This window comes from Ranitomeya variabilis, chromosome 1 (assembly GCF_051348905.1).
Source record: "Ranitomeya variabilis isolate aRanVar5 chromosome 1, aRanVar5.hap1, whole genome shotgun sequence".
NCBI lineage: Eukaryota > Metazoa > Chordata > Amphibia > Anura > Dendrobatidae > Ranitomeya > Ranitomeya variabilis.
The window spans coordinates 258,814,328-258,828,666 of record NC_135232.1 but is presented as its reverse complement, the minus strand read 5'-3'; the positions used below and the strand labels follow the sequence as shown (position 1 = coordinate 258,828,666).

Sequence of the window (14,339 nt, the reverse complement as noted above, 5' to 3'; positions counted from 1 at the left end):
GGTTAGGGTTCAAGCAAACAAGCGTATAAGTCAGACATATACTACCCAATTTTTAATCGGATAACACACGGACAGCACAGTGACTCATGTTATTCAACAGTGTTGTTCAGATGAGAGTTTTTTTCTCGGTCCGTGAGAAAAAAAAATTGCAGAATGCACTACTACGAGTGTTGGATGAAACTCATTTATTCATGTTTATGGGTGTGTAAAAAACCCAGATCCCATTTATGTGACATCAGATGTACGGATTCATGGATACGTTTCTATTATAAACCTTGGAAACTGTATTTGATCATGTACATTTTTAATGCAGTTGTATGAAAATGCCCACAACACATAAAATAGACTTTAAAAAAGGTGCAAATGAAAAGACTAGACAAATAGACAAGAATAAAAGAATTAGACAAAAAGGCACAAATGCAATAATGCATCATAGAATGGTAGAGATTGAAGGGACCTCCTGAGTCATCTAGTCCAACCTCCTGCTAAATGCAGGATCCACTAGATCATCCCAGACAGATGTCTGTCCAGCCTCTGTTTGAAGACTTCAATTGAAGGAGAACTCACCACCTCTCTTGGCAGCCAGTTCCACTCATTAATCACCCTCACTGTCAAAAAGGTTCTTTTCTAGTATCTAATTGGTGTTTCCTCCCATTCAGTTTCATCCCGTTGCTTCTAGTCTTTCCTTTAGCAAATAAGGATAAAGCTGATCCCCCTACAGTGTGACAGTCCTTGAGATATTTGTAGACAGCCATTACATCTCCTCTTTTGAAAGCTAAACATTTCCAAATCATCTAACCGTTCCTCATATGACACTGTTTGCAGACCAGTCACCATTCTGGTCGCTCTTCTCAGAACTTGCTCCAGTTTTTTATGTCTTTTTTTCAAATGCGGTGCCCAAAACTGGATAGAGTATTCCAGATGAGGTCTGATAAAGAGAAGTAGAGGGGGATAATTACTTCATGTGATCTAGACTGTATGCTTCTGCTAATGCAATCTAGTATTGTGTTTGCCTTTTTTGCTGCTGCATCACACTGTTGACGTATGTTCAGTCTGTGATCTATTAGTAAACTCAAGTCTTTTTCACATGTGCTGTTGCTTAGCCCTATTCCTCCCATTCCATATATGCTTTTCTCATTAGGGCTCATAAACTGTATGAAGGGGATCTTATAGCCATGGCCCTGTTGGAGTTGCATAACCTCTACCTCAGGACAGATAAAACATCAAATTGTTTAGTCTATATATTAAAATGCTTTCTAAAGTTAAAGTCTATAAAATTAAAGTTATTTAAAGGTAGAATAAATTGCCACAATGCACAAACAAGCAGTGCAAATCTTTTTTTATTCCTGGTCATCGGTTGTTCCACAGTGCATTCTTACACTATTACATCTCAGAGGATAAAGCAAAAGTGCCGGTAGCACACTCATCTTGGTTAGTTGAGCAGATACCGGGCACAACTACAATACAGTGAAAAAATATAAATATATAGTGTTAGGACTGGCGGAACGCACCAAATAATAATTAGAGATGATATAAGGTGCGTTCACAGTCCGGGGTCCACCGTGCAGCTAAGACACCTGCTGCTTGGTAATGACGGACTATATGGTGGTATAATGTGAGTATACACACGGGTTAGCTTCACCCGATATGAAGGAAGCGAACCCTGTTGCGTCACAGGGCCGCGATACCGCACAAAGAGCGCAAGCAAGGCGACACAGAACTCTGCCCCAAGACTCAGGGTTAGAGTCCCTCTAGATCTCTCGTGCTCGACACCGCTACTGTGGTGCCAGGGGATCAACTAAAGTAAACATTTACCGCACCGGAGTGCGTGCAGTGCCGCTCTAACTAGGGCCAGGAAAGCGCACTATCTGTGCATGGCACCGCTCTGGCGGTCGCTGCTAACTAGAGGAAGTAACTTGGGCTAATGTGCAGGATAACACTGTTGGGAGCTAGGTAGTTCTACCAATTGCGAGCAGGCAACAACACTAGGGATGGGAATGATTCGGAGCTTTCATCCATCGACAGGCATTCACCCACACACACAAGTTAACAAGTTTACACTAGCGCATGGCCGAGTGGCCATGCGAACCTTTTATAGTAGTAGCACTCCCGGACCTTCCTGATGGTCAATTAGGAGCCGCAACAGGACCTGAGCATGTGACCCCCAAGCACCAATGGAAGGTCATCCCGTGGGCATTCTCAGTGTGGAAAAAGCAGGACATAGTCCCTGAAATGCCTGCTTGCTGCTGATCAGTGCTGCCTACAAAGGCATAGCCTGGAAAGGCAGCAGTACCCAAGGGCACAGTATCAGCTTGAGCCAGACGCTGGGACCGACGTCTCAGCTGAGCAGGTTCCACTGCGGCTGGAGGAGAATGGGAGACTGCAGTGGACATGGTTCGTGTTTCCCCCTGTGCAGCGGTGGGAACTCAACACCTAACAATGTAGTATATGTAGAAAAGTGTATATATATATATATATATATATATACACATACACACACACACACACACACACACACACACACACACACACACACATATATATATATTTATATTGTGATGTACCAACTAGTGGTATACTGAGAGACAGGCATGTATCGCACAGACATAGATCTGCCATCTGAATCTAGGACAGGTTGCTGGGTCTTGTTGTCCCACAAACTTGTATATTGGTAAAGGGCTGGATTTAAGGGTTAACCCGCAAGTGATGGGTGGGACTGGTTAACCACATAACTCCCAGGGGTGTGCCCCTGTGATGTCAGAAAGGTCTTATATGTTTCCTGGTTGCACCACATGGGGGGGGAGATGCCATGTGTGAGACTGGAGCTGGCTGGAGCTCCTGAAAGTCCAGGAAGCACTGAGGGTCTGGACTACTGACAGGGCCAATATGAAGCCAGGCTTGGAAACTTGAGAATCTGTTAAGCAGGTAACCCAGATTTTGGGGGATTGTGAACTGATGGGTGTCAGGTATTGAACTGTGCGTACGTAACCGCAACTGAAATGGACTAATATATCAGATACATGTCTGTAAAGTATGCAGATGTATCCGCTAAAGAGAATGGACTATATGTCAGTTCTGAGATGTTCACATGGTCTACTGTGGTTTATGGAGGTGTAATAAACCAGGCATGGGCTTATGTAAATAAGAAACAGTTGCTGTTTGTTTAAATATTGCCGTCAAGTGAGTGTACCCCAAATCATCTTAGTGAGCGCTACATCATAATATATACAGTACAGACCAAAAGTTTGGACACACCTTCTCATTTAAAGATATTTCTGTATTTTCATGACTATGACAATTGTACATTCACACTGAAGGCATCAAAACTATGAATTAACACATGTGGAATTATATACTTAACAAAAAAGTGTGAAACAACTGAAATTATGTCTTATATTCTAGGTTCTTCAAAGTACCCACCTTTTGCTTTGATGACTGCTTTGCACACTCTTGGCATTCTCTTGATGAGCTTCAAGAGGTAGTCACCGGGAATGGTTTTTACTTCACAGGTGTGCCCTGTCAGGTTTAATAAGTGGGATTTCTTGCCTTATAAATGGGGTTGGGACCATCAGTTGTGTTGAGCAGAAGTCTGGTGGATACACAGCTGATAGTCCTACTGAATAGACTGTTAGAATTTGTATTATGGCAAGAAAAAAGCAGCTAAGTAAAAAAAAAAAAATGAGTGGCCATCATTACGTTAAGAAATGAAGGTCAGTCAGTCCGAAAAATTGGGAAAAATTTTAAAGTGTCCCCAAGTGCAGTGGCAAAAACCATCAAGCGCTACAAAGAAACTGGCTCACAAGGGGACCGCCCCAGAAAAGGAAGACCAAGAGTCACCTCTGCTTCTGAGGATAAGTTTATCCGAGTCACCAGCCTCAGAAATCGCAGGTTAACAGCAGCTCATAGTCATGAAAATACAGAAAAATCTTTAAATGAGAAGGTGTGTCCAAACTTTTGGTCTGTACTGTAAATATATATATATATATATATATATATGAAATCCACCTGTCCAGTTATGAAGCAACACGGACTGCGAATCAATTTCTCCTGCAGTTGTGCAAACAGAACAGACAAGATGTGGAAATGATAGGCAATTAGCAAAGCAACCCCTATAAAGGAGTGGTTCTGTACGGGGTGTAAGATTGCACTTACTGAGTGTGTTGGGGGACACTCATTTGGCAGCGGATTAACTTAGTCAGGCACGGGTTTTCACTTTAACAGTCATGTGGTTTATTATGGAGTCCTAAGCCACAGAAATATGAATGACAAGCAAACAGTCTTTACATCAATTTTCATATCATAGTATACGGCTTTGAAACGCGGTCACTAAACACGCCGAACCTCTGTGTGCAGTCATCGTGGGTGACCGCACGCCATACAGTTCATTAATGTCCATGGAGCACAACAGGCACCAACATACGACATTATGGTTGCAGTCTCTAATCATGCTGGACCTTACTCCGTCCAGTTACCATGGGTGACTGCACGGTTCCCCATATGCTGGGTTACCTTCCAGGAGCTCCTGCTCCATACGCTGACTCCTGTCAGTACTCTCTCAGGAAAGCTGCCAAACTGGGATCACCATCCCGGGCAATGCCTTGCTCACCAGGCCACCTGACAGTCCAGATCCTCAGATGGGCTGTAGCTTCCCCAAACGCAGTGCCATCCCGGACTCTGCACACGCATCCTCTCTGTGCGCTATTCAGGACGTCCATCCCCATCCGGGACCGTCCAACACACAGGCCCCAGGTCCAAGGCCTCCCCCATGTGCTCTTCAGGGATCTAGTCCTACTCCCAGGACCTCCCAACACAGAGGCCCTCCAGGACCTGGCACACAGACCACTCAGGTCCATCCATCTTTCTTCCATGTGACCCACATGGTCACATTATATACTTGTAGCCACTCCCATGGGTAGGAGGTGTGTGTGGCTAGTTCAACCATTACAACTACAGATATGCCTCCATGCATATCCTGAGGAGCACATGCAGCGCCACCTAGCTGTAACAGGGGTCACTGCATCACAGGGGTGACCACAAACCATTTCTCTGTTCTTGCTCAGGCAGTGCAGCTCATCCAAGATGGCACATTAATGTGAGCTGTGGCAAGAAAGATAGCTAAGTGTGTCAGTAAAGTGTTCAGAGCATGGAGCAGAAACGGTACCAGGAGACAGGCCAGTACACTAGGAGATGTGGAGGGGGCCGCAGGAGGGCAACAACACAGTAGCAGGACCGCTACCTTCTCCTTTGTGCAAGTAGGAATAGTAGGAGCAGTGCTAGAGCCCTGCAAATTGACCTCCAGCAGGCCACTAACATCCATGTGTCTGCTCATACTGTCAGAAACAGAATTCATGAGGGTGGTATGAGGGCCCGACGTCCACAAGTGAGTGTTGTGCTTACAGCCCAACATCATGCAGGGTGACTGGCATTTGCCAGAGAACACCAAGATTGGCAGATATGACTTTGGCGTCCTATGTTCTTCGTGGATGAGAGCAGGTTCACAGTCTGGATATGCCATGGAGAATGGTCTGCTGCCTGCAACATCCTTCAGCATGACCGGTTTGACAGTGGGTCAGTAATGGTGTGGGGAAGCATTTCTTTGGAGGGCCGCACAGCCTTTCATGTGCTAGCTAAAGGTACCCTGACTGCCATTAGGTACCTGGATGTGATCCTCAGAACCATTGTGAGACCATATGCAAGTGCAGTGGGCCCTTGGTTCTGATGCATGACAATGCTAGGCCTCATGTGGCAGAAATGTGTCAGCAGTTGTGCATGATGAAGGTATTGATGCTATGGACTGGCCTGCCCGTTCACCTGACCTGAATCCAATAGAGCACATCTGGAACATCATGTCTCATTCCATCCACCAATGCCATGTTGCACCACAGACTATCCAAGAGTTGATTGATGCTTTAATCCAGGTCTGGGAGGAGATCCCAAAGGAGAACATCCACTGCCTCATCATTAGCATGCTCAAGCATTGTAGGTAGATCATAAAGGCACGTAGAGGCGACACACACTACTGAACATAATTTCCTTGTCTTGAGGCATTTCCACTGAAGTTGAATCAGACTGTAATTTGATTTTCCAGTTTGATAACGAGTATCATTCCAAATCCAGACTTCCATAGGATATTAATATTGATTAACATTGATCATATTTATGTTTTATTGTTCTCAATGCATTCCACTATATAATGAATAAAGATTTGCAACTGGAATATTTGATTCAGTGATATCTAGGATGTGTACTTGGATTGTGAGTGTTGGATGTTACATAGTAACATAGGTTAGAAATAGACCTAGGTTCATCAAGTTCAACCTTTCTCCACCAATTGTACATTTTGTCACTAATTTAAGTATAACCTACAATGTTATGTGTATCAAGGAAATCATCCAGTCCTTTTTTAAGAGCTGTCATAGAGTCTGCCATTACTACTTCTTGTGGTAGGACATTCCACAGTCTGACTGTAAAGAACCCTAAAGAACTATTTAGCTGCCGGAATCACCTTTCATTCACCCTGGTCTTAGTTTGGCCTTTGGAAGGAATAAGTCATGTGCCAGTGTTTTCTACTGACCACACATGTATTTACACATGTAAATGATATCTCCTCTTAGGTGTCTATGTTCTAAACTAAACAAGCCCAACTTTTCTAACCTCTCATCGTATGAGATGTGTGAAACCAGTCTTAAAAAAATGAAAGTATTAAAGTTATTGGTTACTATTGGGAAGTTCTCCACTTTCTGGTGTTGCACTATATTTGATCATTCTCCCCCACTGCATATGAGACACCGATTGGCAGGATACCCCGACTATCAGCTAAAGCCTTGAACATGGCAGGATGAGGTTTTCTCAGATTTGCAGCACGCCATTTTAAATTCTGTCAGTTTCCTTTCCTGTCTCCATAGAAACTACAAACTGATACTTTTTGGGTTTGCAGATTGTTGCTAAGGAGCAAGTGAGAAGCAACTGACAGAATTTTAAATGGAATGCGGCAAATCTCAACAAAACTGAACCATCACGTTAAAGCTGGAAACATACAAGTAGTCCAAAAAAGTCAAGAGTATATCCGGGAAGAGAATGTGTCATCCATATTTAGAGACTAACTTCCGGTTTAAGTCGATTACAGGGTGTCAGGAACATTGCACTGCACTTGCTCACTGAGCCAGTGCGCGTGTCCTGAGTAAAACAAACTGTGCCCAAAGACACCTGTGTAGCGGGGCAGCAGCGGTGAAGATGTGTGCTTCAGACAAACAGGACCTGAAGCACGTGACTGCTGGGGTCATGGCCTATGCTCCAGAGAGCTAGGAGCTGAAGGAAAACTCCATCCAGGTTAACCCTAAAACTACCTAATCCCAGAAACTCAGCAGACCATGACAAGGGTTAGCTCAAAATCCTGCATCTAAAACAGTCACATTGCAGCCAGTGATGGCGGTGGTCAGGAAAGCACATCCCTGCAACCAGTCGTTTTCAGCAACCTCCATCAGAGTCTTCTTAGTCTCACTCAAACGCCCGTTTAACTTGGTCTGAAGATGAGCTGGCCGCAGGTCTCCTTCACAGCCTTATAGGCAAATAGCTAATGAATTCGAGTCGCAAGTCTATACATAATGGTCCATACTGAATGAGACTTGACATTCAATTTACAGTTTATCTCCTTTGTGCAGAACACAAAAACCTTATAAGAGCACTTGAAGCTATACAGGATAATACATATGATCTAATTAATATATGTCTTGAGCAAAGCGATCTTAAGACACTGCTAAACAAGCACTTAATCTAAAATTGTGTTTGAATGAATATTTCAAAGCAGACTTATTGTGTAATGTTGTAAACTGTTAAAAAGTAACTGTCATTTTTAGAAAATGTAAAATCACATTAGTTATCCAGAAGTTTTTTTTAGATCAACCTCCATCGATTCTTCACAATACAATGTCTGCAAAAGCCATACCCACAGCCGAGTATGAACTGTATAGAAAGTCTACAGAGCCCATATTCAACTCTGCTGGCAGCTCATGCAGAAGCTGAATTTTTAGCAATTTCTAGCAATCGGTCGAGGTCTTGGGACCATCCCACTACCAATCTAAAGCACATCTAAAGAACTACTGTGATAAAAAAAAATGTTATTCTTTGAATAGAAGGCAATCCTTCAGTTACTTTAACCCTGTTGTGCGGACGTCAGCCCGACAACAACAAAACCCGTTGGCTTGGTTATCAGCCATATAAAGTAAAAATGTGACATTTGCACCTACCTGCCCTGTGATTTCCCAATAATATCCAAGCCTAAAAATATTAACCATAATTGGTATTGCCGTGTCTGTAACGACCTGCATTATAAAATTATCATGTGTTTTACCCTATATAGTGAATTCTGTAAAAAAAACAAAAAAAAAACAAATACAGATTTGCTGCTTTTTGTGTGACTCTTTGCTTACAAAAAAGTGGAATAAAAGGCAATCAAGCTGCAACTACTCTAAAATGGTACTAATACAAAAACATGATCCTGTAACATAAGCTCTCAAATGGCTTTATCAATTGAAAAATAGGTAAACAATTAAATCAGAGCAATATTAAAGGTATACAAAATCTAACTGAGTCAGAAATGACGGTGCTTCCACAGATCTGTCACAATGCGACAGAAAACTCTCATAGATATTCTGTATATAAAAACATTAGAAAAAATGGAGTCAAAGAATCTGTCTTTAAAGTATATATAAAGTCATTTTAATTCTACATAAACCATAAGTATAAACATACAGTAAAATTATTATATTCCATTAGAAACATTAGTATTACATAATTGACTGGTGAGACTTATATGAAGGACACAGGTAGAAAAGGTCTGGGGGGTCACCACTATGCTACAAGATATAAGACCGTTAGGACCAAGTTCATGAGAAAGTAGACCATAATATATTGTGTTCATAAGCCTTTAAAAAGGCAAAAAGTGTAATGGCTAGCTCAGGATTGATCCTTACTCAGATCGGTCTCAGTGTGACACCACACTGACAGCCCCTATGCGCGTTTCACGTAGGCTTCTTCAGGGGGCCGTCATGGCTAGCTCAAGATTGATCCTTACCCATATCGGTCTCAGTGTGACACCACACTGACAGCCCCTATGCGCGTTTCACGTAGGCTTCTTCAGGGGGCCGTCATGGCTAGCTCAAGATTGATCCTTACCCATATCGGTCTCAGTGTGACACCAGACTGCCAGCCCCAGAAGAAGCCTACGTAAAATGCGTGTAAGGGCTGGCAGTGTGGTGTTTGAGTTGCATTTCTACACCTGCTGTGTTCCACAAAAAAAGAAATGAAATTATAAATCTACAAAAGAAATGAAATGTTTAAATTTCACATTAATATTGTGTAAAACCCTGTAAAGCACCTGAAGGGTTAACAAATCTCGAGAATGTGGTCTTGAATACTTTGAGGTGTGTAGTTTTTTATCATAAGGTAATTTGTGGTATTGTTTTTCATTACATAGTCCCCTTACAGCTTTTCCAAAATTGAACTGGTGGCTAAAAATTTGTTTTCTTGAATATTTATGGAGATTCTTAAATTTGCTGCTGAACTTTTAAGCCATCTAACATCCTAAACTAATAAAAACCTAAAGAACTGGAATGTAAATTGGTGTGCATACAGAGTGTAGGCGCAGTGGCCACACTGGCCAAAAAACAGAACCCAAGATAAAAACAAAATAAGCAAACACCCTGCTATAAAAAAAAATAGCAATACTGCATAAAATAATATAGAGTGCTTGGTTAACATCATTTTAAGGTAGCTTAGTTAACATAATTTTGATAAAAAAACATAAAAGCCAGTTTTTTTGCACTCCATGCAAATAATGGTGTGGCCTCTCTTTTCTTTGAGTTGGATATTACATTCATCTAATTCCCCATTACTGGATGTACATTAGTCAGGTCTCAGTCCTTCTCAGCCCTTATTCACATGTTTGTCACTTGACAAATGGTGAGGTTTTCATACTGGTGGTTAGGATCATCCAGATTAGGACCACTCCACAGTTTGAGAAGAAGTGCTGTACAGTGAGAAATTCCTCTTAGCAGCCACACTAGTATGAAAGATGACAATCTCCCCTCTAATAACTCTCTAACAGTAGTGGGCTTTTAAAAAAAAAGAAACATTTATTCTAGGCTTACTCAAATTCTAAGCCAGCATAAGAGAAGCACCTAGTGACATTGGATATAATAGCAACAATGGTTTTAATGCAATGATTTCTTTTAAGGAAACCTATTTTGTATTTTAACATTGTATGTGCTTTCTGGTGACTTCCAAATTAGGTTTCTACTATACAAAAAAAAATAAAAATAGAGACCTAAAATATATTTTTTTTAAGATATGGTGAAGTCAAGAAGAAGTAAAGGCAAGAGGGCAGCCCTACAGCAATTAATAGAAAAAAATCCTATGAAATGGTTAAAGTGCAGCATTGTTGAATACGTTTGGTGCGGTGATGTTCATTGTCTGAAGGGCAAATGCCACATTCCATTTCACAGGTTACTGCTGATTAACTGGCACAGATTCTCTCAAGCCTTGGGCATCTTTACAAAATGAGTATTCAACAATTAACTCTTTCACCAAGCAGTGATGTGTAAATTCTCAGACAATACTCCTGTTCCAGATGTTCTATAGAAGAAGATGAGATGATGGATTTTTGGCAATTCAGAATGACATCGTTTTTAGATCCAGAATTGTTAATTGAACACTTGAGATAACTGACATTTCCACAAGATTATGAAATATCATGCATAGAGAAAAATATTAGGCAGAGTAGTAGATGGTTCTGAATGGCGTACCTGTCATGCAAGAAGATGTTGAAACGAGGTTTTCATTGTGATCAGCATCTAAAATCCCTGTGGAGATAAAAATAATACAAATAGTATTATATATATATATATATATATATATATATATATATATATATATATATATATATGTGTGTGTGTTAAAAAATGTTTACAAACAAGCATTGGTATACACATGCCTTGTAACGGCTGTTCCATATCTGGGCTTTGGGACACGTTACTACTGGGAAGGGTTTGGTAAACTGAGTCAGGGTAGGGACTAATTGATTTGATGCATCGATGGCTATACAGGGTAAAGATTTCTTACACATCCATTTTCTAAGAAAACAAGAAACAAGATTTTAAGGTCAGAAACTGGAGAACCATTTTATGCCATTTTGCTTGCAATTCCCCTTTCATTTGGGTTTCGTGAGCTACTTTTTTCCAGCACTACAAGCTCTTAAGGCTCCCCAGAGATTTCAGTTTCTGCACACAAGGTACATAACCACCATCATAGCATGATGCTACATAAAGCCTAGTACCCAGTATACGAACGCTGATGGTTCACACATCTCATATTACTAATGTTTTACCCTCATAGAGAGACAACTACACATGGAAACATGAAATAAGATGATGTTTACAAATAAATACAATGGAGTACAGCCACAAAAAACATTAGCTAAGTAGGGCATTGCCCACTAGCATGGCACATACATCCCATACATCTCTTTAACTGTCTTTGATCATCCCAATAATTACCATGTCTAATGAGAAGCTAAGATATAATTGGTTCCAAACAAATGGGGCAAAGCTTTTGCACCTTGTTAATTTTTGCATCAAAAATGTCTCAAACTTTGTTACATGCTATTAAAAAAAAATAAAAATAAATAATAATGTGACTTTTTGCAATTTTACAATGCTCCTGCCACATTAGAAATTTGGGCAGTAAAGTGGGCATGGTTAGGTATCAAAATCTGTCTAAGGGCTCGTTCACACCACCGTATTATCGGTCCGAACGTGATCTGACAAAATATTGGATCGCACTTGGACAAATGTTAGTCTATTGGCCGGGCACATGTATGATTTTTTTGCCAAGTACCAAGCCAGTCCAAAAAAAAAAAAAAGTAGCGTGTCCTAGTTTCATACAATATTTGGATTGCACTCAGCCATGAAAGTCAGTGAGTGTGTGGAAATAATCGGACTGCACTCGAATGACATCTAAGTGCAGATTGATTTCTGCGTTCTGAGAAGATGGAGAAATCTTGTTCTTCATCTTTTTCTCACAGCGTGCTCCGTTTTTCTCATCCTAGAGAATCTGATCACACTATGCTGACACTCTGACAGAGATTGATCAGGATGTAATTTACATAATCAACCCGATTCTCTCGGATGAGAGAATTTATGCCTGTTTGACCCTAGTCGAAGCCAAAGTTAAGAATTGTGAATTTTTAATAAGTCAAAATCCTAAATCTGATAACGTAATAGATTAAAAAATGGGGAAACATCACTGGATGTAATATATTTAGAGATGTGTCAAATGTATCAAACATCATGCAACACTATTAATGTAAATAAAGGTAGGTCAGCTACAACAAAAACGGACTTAAAAAATTCCCTTCATGGTAAGTCCCCCCTATGTACAAAGGAACGACCAGCTTTACATTGCAGGCACATAGAAGATTTGAGTAGCATTGAGTAGCATTTCTCATTTTGGGAAAATGTGTCTCACATTAAGTAAACAAGTCGGACCTACAGCAATATGTTTGCTCTGTGTAGCGCACATTATATCATTATAATTGACAATATACAGATATTGTTCACTTTAACCCTTAGCTATAATACACTAAAGAAGAGAGTGATCACAAATTCTGTATATAGATAAGAAAACACATACATCAGTCCACACTGACAACTCCAGGATCCAGCAACATTTCTTTTCCAAATGTCACATGTAAAATTGCCATTCTTAAATGCCAGCAGTCATTACAAAATGACATCAGACAAGCGCAGGATGTTAGTAAATGAATCCGAAAGGACCTGGGTCAAGTCTACAAAGCAGGGGTGCAGATTCCACAAGGGGCGCCGTGTACTATACGGTAATTTTTAATGACAGCGCGCTTGAAAACTCAGATAGCAAAAAAAAAATGATGTTATTGTCCTGGTGAAACAGTGTCACAGAACAGCAGATTGATAGTTCTCATTTTACTCAATATGACTATTCAACACGGAGCATATTAAAAATTAATTCCCAGCATCTGGGCACTGGTCACAATTGCAGTGTTTGGGTGCACACAAGCAATTAGATTTTTTGTTTTATATTGCATTTTTTTAGTTTAATATTAACTAAAACACAACAAAAAGATTTACATAAATAATGCTCTGCCTGTAATATAATATGGGCATGCTGCGACAATGGTGGCGACCATCAAGAATAATGCAAAATAAACGTCTCACACTTAAATATTAAAAATGTATTGACAAATCAGAGAGTGGAAATAGAAAGGACAGTCAGTGTTTCGGTCTGTACGAGACCTTGACCTGTGGTTCATGGCAGACACATGAGCCGATTTGGAGGGATGTTCCCACAGTACAGAGCACCACTGTGTTCTACCTGTGAGCGCCTACCAGAAATTTGATTGGTGACCTTCAATAGGTAATGATGTAACAGCTTATGCTGCATGACATTGGTCTGATTGCTTGCTGTGGGTAATGGGGTTCATTCTGCTTTGATAAGTTATATTCAAAAATTGATTAATTTTCAGTATTTTATAATCTATTCCTTAAATACTGTACATTTGCTTCGGGAAAGGCTGAAGTTTAGTATAAACTCCAGCAGAGCCACCTAAGAAATTATCTCTCAGTTTTAACAGATGCCTGCAAGCCAAATCTAGTCAGTTATGCAGAGAGATTCCAGGAGGATATACTCAGTCATTACCAAAAATCTGGCACATCATGTTTGGAGCCTTGTATCAAAGGTATACAGTGGGTGAAATAAGTATTAAACATGTCACCAATTTTCAAAGTAAATATATTTCTAAAGTTGCTATTGACATGAAATTCTCAAAAGATGTTCGTAAAAACTAATCCAATTCACACAGGCAAAGAAATCAAACCATAGATGTACATAAATTAAATTATGTGTAATAATAAGAATAGACACAGGGAAAAAGTGTTGAACACATGAAGAAAGAAAGTTGCAAAAAAACATGTAAAGTCATGACACCAGCTAAAATCTATTAGTAATCAGAAAGCAATTCTGCCACTTAGTGAAAAATAATATCAGCTGGTTCAACTGATGGCCAATAAAAAGGTGTCTTATTACCTTCGCATGATGGATAAAACCAGTGAGCTGTCTCAAGACCTTTGCAACCTTATTGTTGCAAAACATACTGATTGAATTGATTAAAGAATAATTTGTAAACTACTGAATTTTCCAGTGAGCACTGTTGAGGCCATAATCTGGAAGTGGAAAGGACATTATTTTTTCATAAACCGTCATGACAAGATACTATTTTCAAGATTTCAAAAAGAGGAGTGAAAAGAATT

The 14,339-nt window shown here is 40.3% G+C and overlaps 1 protein-coding gene across 1 annotated transcript in view; it reads right to left on the bottom strand.

Moving 5' to 3' along the window:
* The window catches only part of ARVCF (ARVCF delta catenin family member), a 1,196,801-nt gene that overhangs the window by 585,819 nt on the left and 596,643 nt on the right, over positions 1 to 14,339 (bottom strand). Inside the window, exon 6 of the mRNA XM_077293391.1 lies at positions 10,803 to 10,859. The gene's annotated coding sequence lies outside the window, so the exon portion shown is untranslated. The remainder of the gene's footprint in view (positions 1 to 10,802; positions 10,860 to 14,339) is intronic.